This window comes from Alexandromys fortis, unplaced genomic scaffold (assembly GCF_014885135.2).
Source record: "Alexandromys fortis isolate MF-2015 unplaced genomic scaffold, M_Fortis_MF-2015_v1.1 scaffold_39, whole genome shotgun sequence".
Taxonomy (NCBI): Eukaryota; Metazoa; Chordata; class Mammalia; order Rodentia; family Cricetidae; genus Alexandromys; species Alexandromys fortis.
Window position 1 is genome coordinate 1,721,894 of NW_026067918.1, and position 12,450 is coordinate 1,734,343.

Consider the following 12,450-nt stretch of genomic DNA (forward strand, 5'->3'; position numbering starts at 1 on the left):
GTCAGCCCAAAGAGCAATCAGGGTTCCCTGCCCTGTGGGAAGTCCAAGGACCACCCACCTCCATCCAGGTCTAGTAAGGTGAGCATCCAAACTGCCTAGGCTCCCACAAAACCAATAGGTGCAGTAGGATCAAAAACCCATTGCCATTGTTCTTGGGGTCTCAGTAGTCCTCATTGTCCGCTATGTTCAGCGAGACCGGTTTTAACCCAGGCCTTTTCAGACCCAAAAGAGGAACATGGGATGTACTCAGTCATATTTGGTTTCTAGCCATAAATAAAGGACATTGAGCCTATAATTCGGGTTCTCTTTTTATTCTTAAATCCAAATTGGCTAGCATGTTCATTCTGAATCCCCGCTCCTGCTGAGAGCAAGCATCCTGACAAAGGGAGAAAGGGTTGACTTGGCTCACAGTTCGAGGCTGTGGCCCATCATGGGGGAAAGCAATGCTCTGTTCAGCTCCCTTGTTTCTTTTTATGCAGTTCAGGACCCGAGTCCAGGGAATGGCTGTGCGCCCCTTCATGGTGGATCTTCCTGTCTCAAGATATTTAAAGAAGATAATCCTTCACAGGCATGCTATGTCAATGGCAGAAATATGTATATATACCACTTAAAATCCCAGGTGTTGGCTCCCTGCTCCCATCCTGAATGGATCCTGTGGACACTGCCTCTTTCATCCGTGGACTGATAGGGATGCTGCATTCACAAAGGTCTGCAGATCCTCAGGGCCCCTCCCTGGAGCGGGTGCAGCGTCTGCGGGCTGTCCTGCTTAAGGTGGATGTTTTCTGGTCTCACTGTGCTTTGGATGGAGTTACTTTCAGAGGACAAAGGTTACCATTGGGCTTGGGGCCCCAGGAGGAGACATCAAATCCTGTGTCCATTTGCACAGAAGCACAATCAGTGATAAATAAGGCTCAATTATTGGAGCAAAGCAAGCACAGCGTGAGACGTCTTCTTTTGCTGTGTGATTAGGAATGTGTTGTGTTGCTCTGATCCCAGCTGACTGGTATTTAAAGTGAATTTGCTTCGTATTACGATAAGAAAGGACAAACTTCAATGCCAGAGTTAACTCTGTTTCCACAAGGTGGGCCTGATGTCACATCAAGTATTCCCAGGGAGAGTGTGGGGACTCCGGCACCAAGAGAAAGATGCGCCTTTTCAGGATCTCTGGTGGTTTTATTATTTGTTCTTTTCTTTCCCTTTCTTGCCTTCCCGTGCTTCTAGTTTAGTGTCTCTGTCTCTTTCAAACAAAACCAACATGAGTGGGAGGATAATTTCCCAGCTTTCGGTGGCTGCAAATACAGAACCCTGGCTGCTGGTCCAGCTGAGGCCTGTTGGCTGGCACAGCTACTATGTTAACTGCGGCTGCCACGGGGAATGCATGGTGCACTTGGACCACACATCATCTGCCTGTAGAAGAGAGAGAATTTCATGAATGTGCTAGAGCCACTACCTCCTCCCTCTTAAAATGCAGGCTTTCCTTTGGGAGTTTCATAGCAGAACTTTGGGAGTTGAAAACAGCAGAATCTTATGCATATTTCTGTTATGGGGCTACAAGTCAAGAATGCGTATGTCTGTTTATGTGCCACGTATGACCCAAGGCATACCTCTGTGTACAACAGGAAACAGTTTCCTTCATGGAGTCCAAGCTCTTCCAGAAGATTAAAGAACAACCCTGTTTGTCCCACAGGAAGTAATCGAGTTCTGCAGAGAAGAGCAAAACAAAGGGTCCTTCGGGCTTTGTGGGTGTAAGTATCGCTCCGCCTGTGAGATGAGGTGTCCTTTGCCCCGTGTGAGTGATAGGTGCAGGTATCACTTCGCCTGTGAGATGAGGCATCCTTCGTCCCTGTGTGAGTGATGGGTGCAGGTAATGCTCCGCCTGTGAGATGAGGCATCCTTTGTCCCTGTGTGAGTGATGGTATGGTGTGTCCACACACAGATTTACTCTGGCTTGGAGCTGCATGTGTGACTCAGTGGTGAAGAACCTGCAGTCTATGCATGAGACCTGGATTCTATCTCTCGCAACGCATGCACACATGCACACACACACACACACACACACACACACACACACACACACACACTTGACCTTGGGATGGTCTGGAGTACTGATACACTCTCCATGATGTATTTCTTTTTTAATCACTGTCCACAGAAGATGTTTAAGTCTTCAGATTTGCTTCCTTTTGAATTTTTCATTGATCTCTTTGCATTGCCTTTCTCTTTAGCTGCCTCCAGCTTTGTAGTTTATGTATAGTTTATGAAGTCTGGACCTCAGTGATTGCCACAGTCCACAGAAAGATACAGCCTCCTTTATGTGTCTCCTCTGGAATAAATCCTATCAGTCCAAACATATGTGGACTGGAGGAAACACAGAGGGCAGAGATTGCGTTCTTAACGCTTCTTTGCTCTTTGGCTGGCCACATCTGCTTTGCTTTCTAAAGACGTGTTTAAAAACATGTGCTCTTGGATGACCTATTGCTCCCTGGAAGTTTGCTGTCTCCCCTGGATAGGCAGCTGAAGGGTACAGCGACTGTCCTCCAGTTGCTAGGAGAGACAGCTGGAGTGGAGTAGGGGGTGCAGGTGCTCTGGGAGAGAGCTAAATTCAGACTCATAGAAGCTGGGATTCTGGGACTGGAGCACAGGGGTGAGTATTCAGCACCTTAGTGTGTGCATGCTGAGGGAAAAAAGAAAGACGTGGCGGGGGAGGGGCTAAAAAGAGGGGTGCCCATAGGAAATGGACAGACAGAAAGAAGTGAAGGAGGAGCCAGGAGCGGTATGGCAGAATCTATAGGTCTTTCCTTTGGCTTTGTTGGTGGCATGGAACCTTAGGTGAGATTGGTTACAAGACAGACTTCCAATGAAGTGACTTTTGAAACCAAACAAAAGGCAGTGGTACTTAAACCCAGGAAAATGTGTTTTTTTTTTTTTTTTCTCCAGCTCAGGTCAAATCTGGATAAAACACATCCGTGTCATTGCACATCCCATGCCTTCCCAGGGCCCAGGGAGCAAAGAGCAATTCTAGAGGCCCAAGTGTCTGTGGACCTTTGGAACACAGAGCACGGTGACCACGTCCCTGAGGGAGCCAAGGGCCTGGCATGCTGTCTGTGCTTTGGCTTAGTCATCAGGCCCTGGCTATCAGGACCTAGCAGCCCATCCCTGATGCTCGCTCGGTCCATTACCTCCTGTTAAGTATCATAAATATCAGATTAATATTCTGTCTTTGTTTACAGTCCCCTGACTGTTTGGGGAAGAAATAAAGAAAGCTTACATCATAGCCTAAGTTGTCATTCTTCTAGTTTATTACTTAGGATTCTCTAGATCAACCGAACAGATGGAATCAATAGGTATCGAAGTGTTTACTAGATTGTTCCACACGTACTGGTCTGAGTGGTCCAGTAGCATCTGTTTTACAATGAAGATCCTGTGCACCTACATCTGCTCATCCTGAGCATCAGCCCTCACAGTCTGACACAGATGGTCTAAAGATTCCCGAAGATCTGCTGGCCCTTGGTCCCCATGAGAAGCCCGGAGAAGCTGGCTTCTTAGTGGAGACAGCAGCAGCAGCAGCAGCAGTGGCGGCAGCAGCTGCAGAGTAGAAGATGTCCCAGTGAGATGGTGGCAGACAGAAAGCGGAAACTTTTCCTTACAATCTCCTTATATCCTGGCTGCCACCCACATCTGAGTGGATCTTCCCACTTCAGCTTCTGTAATGAAGAAATCCCCTCACAGGTGTGCCCAGAGGCCGCTGCCAGTCCGAATCCATTCAAGATGACAACCAAGATTATCCTCGGAAAATAGAAAATGCCTGTGTGCTAGCATTTTTTAAAATGCTGTTTTCTGCTACTGGAATGAGATTTTTTTCTATCTCTCTCTCTCTCTCTTTCTCTCCCTCCCTACCTCCCTCCCTCCCTCCCTTCCCCTTCTCTCCCTGTCTTTCGTTCTTTCTGAAAACCCTTCATATCCTCCCTCCCTTCTTCCTTTATCATTTCTCTCCCCTCTTTGTTTTCTTTTTTGTGCTCAGTGTAGATCTCAGGGCCTCATCTAGACCAGGCAAGGCTCTATCACTGAGCTCACCCCCAACCCCTTACCTGGTCATAACAACTTTTCATAAAATGCATATACGACTTGCCACGCTGAGGTTTGGGGGAGCATCGCTGTGGGAGCATATGCATATTTTGTAGTTATTGTTACTGTTCATCTAGAGAACTTCTTTCATCTTACAAAACTGCCGTCTTATTCTTATCAAACACTATGGAGTCCCTGGCAGCTACCACTCCTCCTCCTGTCTGTGGGACTATACAGGACTTGTGTTTGGGGGACTGGCTTTATTTTATTTAACATAATGCCTTTGAAGTCAATCTATGGTGTAGCATGAGTCTGTAGGGTTCCTTTTATTTTAGAAAGATGAACAACAGTTCCCTGGAGGTTCAGATGTCATTGTCTTCACCCACACTCACTTCACCACATTCACTTTAATTGAAAAGTTTTAATTCAACTATCCTTTTAGCACTTTTTTTTCTGTCCCAAAGTCCTAAATGGAAATATATTTTGAACCAAATCTACAATAAACTTACATGATCTGAGTAAGAACTCTCCCTGGAGGTGTCCAGATCTACCAGCTAGCCAAGGGGAGAAAGCACATGGCAGAGGTTTTCTGATTTCTTTGAAGTAAAAAATGACCACTGATGTAATTTCAAAACCAAAGTGGTTGCTTTTTGCACCCCTTTCTCCCATGCACACCCTTGATTTGCTGGGAATGGAACTAGGGGCTTCACGCATGTGGGCAAGCACCAGGCAACTCCTCATAAGGCAGATGAGGGTTCTGATCATCTAGGCGGGGGATGCTGATGATCTTTTATAGACAAGGGAGAAGCAGAGCCTGAAGGAAAAGCCCACGGCTCTTTTCAGGGTTATATTTTTTGTGGCATTAGCACAGAGGGGTAGCTTCATTATTTTCATTCCTGTGACTATAATGGGCCTTGTTCGTTCCTTACTTGCTTCTTTGATTCCTACTAATTTTTTTTTTTCTGGCCCATCACATTGTTCAGTATGATCTCATGGATTGGAAGTGGCTCGTTATAGATCACAGGCATCTTCAATACCAGCGCAAGACTCTAAATCCTTGACTTTGCTTAGTTCTTGAGTACAAAATGAGAGAAGCAAATTGAGTGAAATTACTTCCCCAAGATCTTATGTTAGGTGCCTTTTACTACAAGCTCAATCGCCTACCATTTCATTCTTCTCAGAGCCAGCTCTGGCTGAGTGCTGGTCACCAGGGGAGGCAGAGCTGATTTCTTACTCTCAGCCTAAGAGTGGGTGTGTGGTTCAGCCAAGGTAGAATTTCCATGTTTCATCTGTTCCAAAAAAAAAGTCTGTCTCCGGCCACTTGGTGAATCAAATACAACAGTACTTTTAGTTTTTAAAATCAGACTTTGGTAATGCTAAGGTATGTGCTTGACTCTCAGTTTGTAATGAGCTGAGGAAATTGAAGAAACTATAGGTATCGATCTTAACTTTATTCTTTTCTCCGAATATTTGATAGCTTGAGTCTGCAAGAAGTTGACGATAGGCAAATCGGAGGAGAAAATCCAGAACTCAGTGTAATGTTAGACCCAGGGGAGAGCCATTTTTTTCCAGCCCAGATATGCTCCAGAACTTGGCAGCTTCAGCCATGTGGTTCTGGATTTAGAGTTAAGGATAGTAAAAAGTAGTTACGGAACAAAACCACTGAGGCCAGGCCTGTGTCAAAGGTGTCTCTGAATGGAGGCCTAGTAGAGAGGCATTCCATGAAGCTATGAAGGTGAAGCCTGGATTGCTTTAGAGAACCTAAGATGTTAGAGATACCAGAGTCAAGGGATACTTGCTGAGGAGAGTTGCTAACGGGGAGTGGAACCAGCCCAAGAAAAGAAGTACATTGCAGTCAACAAAGTTGAACAGAGTTGGGGACTTGAAGACTGTTTCGACATCATACACGGAGATGCAGAGTTTGGAGTTTGCTCAGCTGGTTTTAGTCTTGCTTTGGTTCAGTATTTTCTAACTATTCTCCCTTCCCTACATTTTGGAATGGTAATGTATATCCTGTGCCATTATATTTTGACAGTATGTGACCTGGTTTTTGATTGATGTTTATGGTGATTACAGTTAAGAGATTGACAGGCATCTCAGAAGAGACTTTGGACTTTTGATTTTGAAATAAGTTTGAGACTGTTATAGAATATGGGAACTTTTGAAATTGGACTGAGTGAATTTTTTTTTCACTATGATCTATCTATAAGCTTTTGGGGGCCAGGTAGTGGACTGTGGTGGTTTGAAAGAAGATGGTCCCTAAAGGGAGTAGTACTGGTAGGAGGTATGGCCTTGTTGGAGGGACTGTGTCACTATTGGGGGTGGGCTTTGCGGACTCTTTTTCTCAAGTTTCCGTCAGCGTGACAGTCAGTTGACTTCCTGTTGACTCAGAGTCAAGATGTAGGACTCAGCTGCAGCACCCATCAGCCTGCATGCTGGTCTTCATGCTCATAACGGACTGAACCTCTGAAACTGTAAGCCACCCTCAATTCAATGTTTTCTTTGTAAGAGTTGCTGCCGCCATGGTGTCTCTTCATAGAAATAAAAATCCTAAGACACCTAGCTACAGCAGGAGAGGCCAGACAGGAAGGGGCTCCTTGCTGTTTAATAATAGAAATAGACATAGCGTGATGTAGTTTTTGTTTGTTTGTTTGTTTTATTTTTTGCCTCCACCCCCCCCCCCCAGAGACAGGGTTTCTCTGTGTAACATTCCTGGCAGTCCTGAAACTCACTTTATAGACCAGGTTGGCCTTAAGCTCACTCACTGGGATCCCCCTGCCTCTGCCTCCCAAGTGCAGGGGTTAAACGAGTGTGCCACCACCACCCAGATTGATGCAGTTTTTTGTTGTTTATTTGTTTTTGAATAGTTGTCTTTAAGCCACAGGACATGTTTAGGATGGGGTATTTTATTCTCTCAGGTCTACCTAACACCTGGAATCCAGTTTCTGTCCTGTGGGCAGAATATGGGCACTCTCTGAGGTTTCCTCTAACAGCGGAAACTGGACCAGCCAGGGGTTGGGTGGAAGGCTGTCAGCCCTGTCTATGCTAGTGATCCCACTAACCTTATATGCATTGGTACTGTCTCTGGTAAGTCAGCAGGTGTTGATTTGAGACTTGCATTTCTTTGCTCTCTTCTATCCTGGAGTGTTTTAGTGAACTCCCATTCTGTCTGATCCCTCGCGTCTGCTTGAGATCTGGCATTTTGAAAACTCTTTGCAGGGAGAAGTCAAGGGGCCTGAAGTAGTGAGGTAAGGCACCAGCCCCTGTTCCATCCTTGAATTGTTTACAAAACCCGTCCCATGATTAATATTTTTTTTAAATAGATTTTCAGAAGCCAAGCACAGCCCACCTCCCATCCCACCACTCATTAGGCAGAGGCAGGTGGATCTCTCTGAGACTGAGGCTAGCCTGCTCTGTGTTAGGGGTTCTAAGCCAGCCAGAACTACATAGTAAGACCCAGTTCTGGATGTAGTTCTGGAGACCCAGAGGCTTGCCCTGTTCTAAGGTGCTGACCTCAGGGTGTCTCTCAGAGGGTCCCATGGAAACAGCTTTTTTCTGCATTCACGGCCTGCTAGGTGTGGCAAGGGAGACTATTGCTTGTCGATCAAACCCTGACATTTCTAGAGGATTCTGTAATTTTTGTCAGGTTATACCAAGCAGCTAGTTTCTGGGATGTTTAAACCACCCTTGCTCCTTTCTCCAGCGTGGATTTAGCTACCAGTCGGTGGCTATGTTAGCTTCCTGAAATGTTTCCTTCAACTGTGTTTTTTTGGATCCCCAAAAGAGTTTGCCTCTAGAGATGGCAAATGCCTAGAGTGCTGTTTCCTGATCCTTTTGGAGTAGTGATGGACATTTGGAGTTTGTGATTGTCCTCATGGACTGCCTGCCTGGATCCATTGGATTTGAGGGAAGCAGATGATTGGGGGCTGGCGGTGCTAAACTCTCTCTAAAACTCTCTTAATAATCTCGTCATCCTGCCTTTCAAATGCAGATGACCTGCAGTCTCCCTTTCTCCCAGGTTTATTTTTTTCCCCCCGCAGGAAACTTTAGCTAATCCTGAATATCTAGCTCCTTCTTCAGCTGGAGGATTCCTAGGACCACACTTTGGGAGTACTGTTTCAAGATCACCCCCTCCCCCAACCCAAGCTATGGTTAGCAAGGTGTGTAGCAGCTGCAGAGACAGGAACACTGATTGTATTTGTGCTGCTGTGTATCAGGTGCCCCACGTGTAAAATGCGGTTCATGGAGCCCTCTGCAGGGATGCTTCCAGCTAAATCCAGAGTACTTCAAAGGTTATCTGGAAGACAATTAGCATGCATAAGTGTCTGTTTTAATTATTAGTAATATAGTTCTGACCAGATTCACCTTTTCCCTTGAATTTCATGCTGGGACTTGCAGCAAAGGCCCCGGTCAAAGTGTTTATTTCCCTCATCAGTGGGGAACATCATCTCCGTTGTCAGCACTTGTTAAAGGTATACCGTGTGAACACAGGATGTCAGCGTAAATCTGGTCTGCACTGGATACCCCTGAGTGTCACTAAAGTCTTGAGGCCCCGAATGGTCTTTATATGTGTGTGTGTGGGGGGGGGTGTCTGTGTGTGTGCACGTGTGCATGTGTGTATGTGTTTGGGTGCTTATTATGCACTTTTCCAGATCAGAACCAGCAGTTCTTTGACCCCGCCTCTGTCCACAGTGATGTCCCCAGGATGTCAGTCTAGAGCCTTAGCAGTGGCCACACTGCCCTGATCCTGACTTTCTAGAGTGCCTGAACCATGAAGTCACCTCACTAATTCTCTGCAGAGTTTAAATACATCTCAGTCTGGAGACCCAGAGCCCAGCATAGATCTGAATGCTGTCAGCTGCTGGCTTAGGTGGCTCCCCATGATTCTCTCATTATTTGCGTCATTTTGTCATTTCTTACTTTCCTAAGGTTGGATTGTTCTCTCCCTCCCTTATTCCCTCCATCCCTCCCTCCTTCCCCCATCTCTCTCTCTCTCTCTGGTTTCATTTTGTAGCCCTGACTGTAGAAACTTGCTTTATAAACTAGGCTAGATTAAAACTCTTAGACTCTGTCTATCTCTGCCTCCCAAGTGCTGGAATGTGTGTGCACTGCCATTCTAGGCTCCGTTTATATCCTTATAGTACATAAGTACATAGTATATAACTATATAGAGGCCACTTAATAAAATTCTCTTATGAACAATGAAAATGTTTTGGATATTCTATGTAAATCTGAGAACAGTTATATTAAAAGCTTTTTTTTGCTTACAAAATTAATAGAAATGCATTACTAAAAGCTAACATTGGAAAAAAATAATGTTATATTACTCTACACAAGGTGCTAATGCCCCTACCTAAGAGCCATGGAATGGTGAAAACTTCAGTGCCAGGCCTGGAAACTCTTTGAGTTCTTGATCAGGAGTGCAGGGGTAGGAATCAGATTTTCCATACGAAATAAGCTGTTCCCTTGGTTACCTCGCAGACATGATGATAAGATCCAGTTGATGGAGACTTGCATGTCAGACTTGTAATGAAGCTGGAGCTGACTTGAAAGCCTCCTGCCTGAGGACTAGTTCTCATAACATCAAAGGAGCTACACAAGTGGCCAGGAGAAGAAAAGCAATTAATAGTCCTACCCAGTGATTAAGCCCATGAAACAAAACAATAATCAGGCTGGAAAGACATCCTCAATTATACAACAGTGACACCTCCATCTTGTGATAATTATAGTATTTGAATGGGAATGGTGCTATAGTTTCGTATATTTTAATGCTTTGTAGAACTGTTTGGAAGAAATAGGAGGTGTGGCCTTATTGGAAGAGGTATGGTACTAGGGGTGGACTTTGAGGTTTCAAAAACCCATGCAATTCCCAGGTAGTTTGTTATCTCTCTCCATCCCTCCTTCCTTACCCCCCCCCCTTCTTCCCTCTCTCCCTCCCTCCCTCCCTTCCTTCCCTTTGTGGATTAGGACATAAACTCTCAGCTACTGTTCCGGGATCATTCCTGCATGCCTGTAAGCTACCAATCAAATGGTTTGTTTTAGATGAGTTGTCTTTGTCATAATGTCTCTTCATAGCCAAAGAAAAGTAACTGAAACTAAAAATTAGTACCAAATGTGGGGTATCGTTGTGACAGGCCTGGCCATCCTGGTTTTTGAAGGGATGTAGAAGACTTTGGACAAGTTGGTTGGTTAAATGGCTCTAAGTGAGGTTTAATCATCCACTCAGGTATGATATTGTAAGACAATAGAGTTGAGAGCAATATGGGCTTTATGGAGGTACTACTCAAGAGCCTTCAAAGAGGAACGCTATTAACAACTCAACTAGAGCCCATTCTTGTGAATTTTTTTTTTGCAAAGAATATAGCTGCTTTATGCCCTTGGACTGTGGAAGAGTTTTGGTTGGACTAAATTCGCTGGCAGAGGATGTTTTAAGACAAGCTAATATTGACTGTGTTACATGGCTATTAGTGATCTGTCTTGTGCAGGTCTGTGATGAAACTGAGCAAAAGGGCTAAAGAAATAAAACAATGTACAGTGAAAGGAGAAAGAGAGTACCAGGAAACTTCATGTGGGAGCCATGGCGTGTGGGGAAAGAGAAAAGGAGAGCCTTAAGGCTGAGTGGAATAAAGAGAGGGAGACACTCAGCAGAAGACCCCATCTACTTAAACATCCAACTTGGAAAAAGGAAAGCTTGTGGAGCATAGGAACACATCAGCGCATCAAAGCTTATGCAGATGCAGTACCAACAGGGTCCCAGTCTCTATCCCAAGTCAGCAGCTGGACTTGGCAACTTTGGCCATGGGGTTCTGGCACTAGAGTCAAACTATACCAGAGTAAAGGGACTATGAAATCTTTTCTCTGTGGTTAAGGAAAGCCGCCGAGGCCAGAGAGGGAGCAGGGAAGTCCCTGTGTGAAGACCCAGAGAAGCCATTTCATGAAGCTGTAAAAATGTATTCTGACTTGTGTTGGAGATGCCAAGATGTTGGAAAAGCCAGAGTCTTGGCATGTCTCCCGAGGAGAGCTACATACAGGAAGTAGAACCAACCCAAGAGAGAGAAGTGTGCTTTCGTCATCAAAGCTGGAGGAACTGAGACATCTAATCTAATTTTAACATTGGACAGAGCTACAGATTTGGAGTTTTCCCTGCTGAGTGTTTCAGTCTTACTCAGGTTTCAATATTTCCTCCTTCTTCCTCTGTTATTCCCTTCTGGAATGGTAATGTATATTCTGTGCCACTATATGCTGGAAGTGTGGAATTGGATTTTGATTTTATAGGAGTTTATAATTAAGAGATTGCCTTGAATCTCAGAAGAGATTTGGGACTTTTAAAGTATGAGCCTGTGAAAGACTGGGACTTCTAAAGGTGGACTAAATGTGTCTTGCATTGTGATACGGCAGCATGCTTATGGGAGCCAGGGAATAGAAAGTGGCGTTTTGAATGAGAATGACTTCCATAGGATTATGTATTTGGATGCTTGTTCCCCTGTGTGGAACTCTTTGGGAAGGATTAGTAGGAGTTATCTTATTGGAGGAGGTGTGACACTAGATATGAGCTTTGAGGTTTCGAAAGCCCACATTATTCTCAATTAGATTTCTCACTCCCTCCTGTTTGTGATGCAGGATGTAAGCTCACAACAACGGATCTAGCATCAGACCTGACTGCCCACAGCCATGCTCCCTGCCATGATAGTCATGGAATATAACCTTCTGGAACTGTACAACCCCCAACTCAATGCTTCCTTTCATAAGATGCTTTGGCCATGGTGTCTCTTCACAACCATAGAAAAGTAACTAAGACAATGACCAACATCTATTTGAGTGAACTTAAAGCCCACTCAGGAGGGGAAGTTAGGCCTGGTACTTCAACCTAACTAAGTGCTTGTGGCAGGAGAAGTCTACCCCTTCAGTTTTCCTAATACAATATACTGTCTAATTGTATTCAAAATACTTATTTTTATATCCACAATTGCACCATAAGTGGTATATTTACCATGCAACCCCTACACCTACTGCTCAAGGGTCATTGTGGAAGAAGGGGAGGAAAGACTGTAAGAGGCAGAGGAGCAGGATGCTTGCAGTGAGATAGGGTCTTCTGGAATAACTGGGATGCTGCACCCATGGAACTTCAGTACTGTGGTTGCCCGAAGAATAACCGCATCCTGACAGCACCAGCTGGCATGCCCATGTGGATGGGAGACGTTTCACAAGGCCCCTCTCTAGATGAAGAGCTATAGGAAGTTCCGGGCTGCAGAGAGGAGACTCAGTTCTCTCTAGGGATGAGCTTCTGGGAGTCTATTCAATCCTTAGTGGCCAGACATATAGACACATAAGCAATACTAGTCACACTTAGTAAGTTGTGTGTGTGCATCATTATAATATGTTATA

General features: G+C 45.0%; 1 protein-coding gene across 1 annotated transcript in view; it reads left to right on the plus strand.

The window, feature by feature from the left end:
* Gabrg3 (gamma-aminobutyric acid type A receptor subunit gamma3) overlaps positions 1-12,450 on the plus strand; it is a 478,787-nt gene that overhangs the window by 195,301 nt on the left and 271,036 nt on the right. The gene's annotated exons all lie outside the window — the stretch shown is intronic.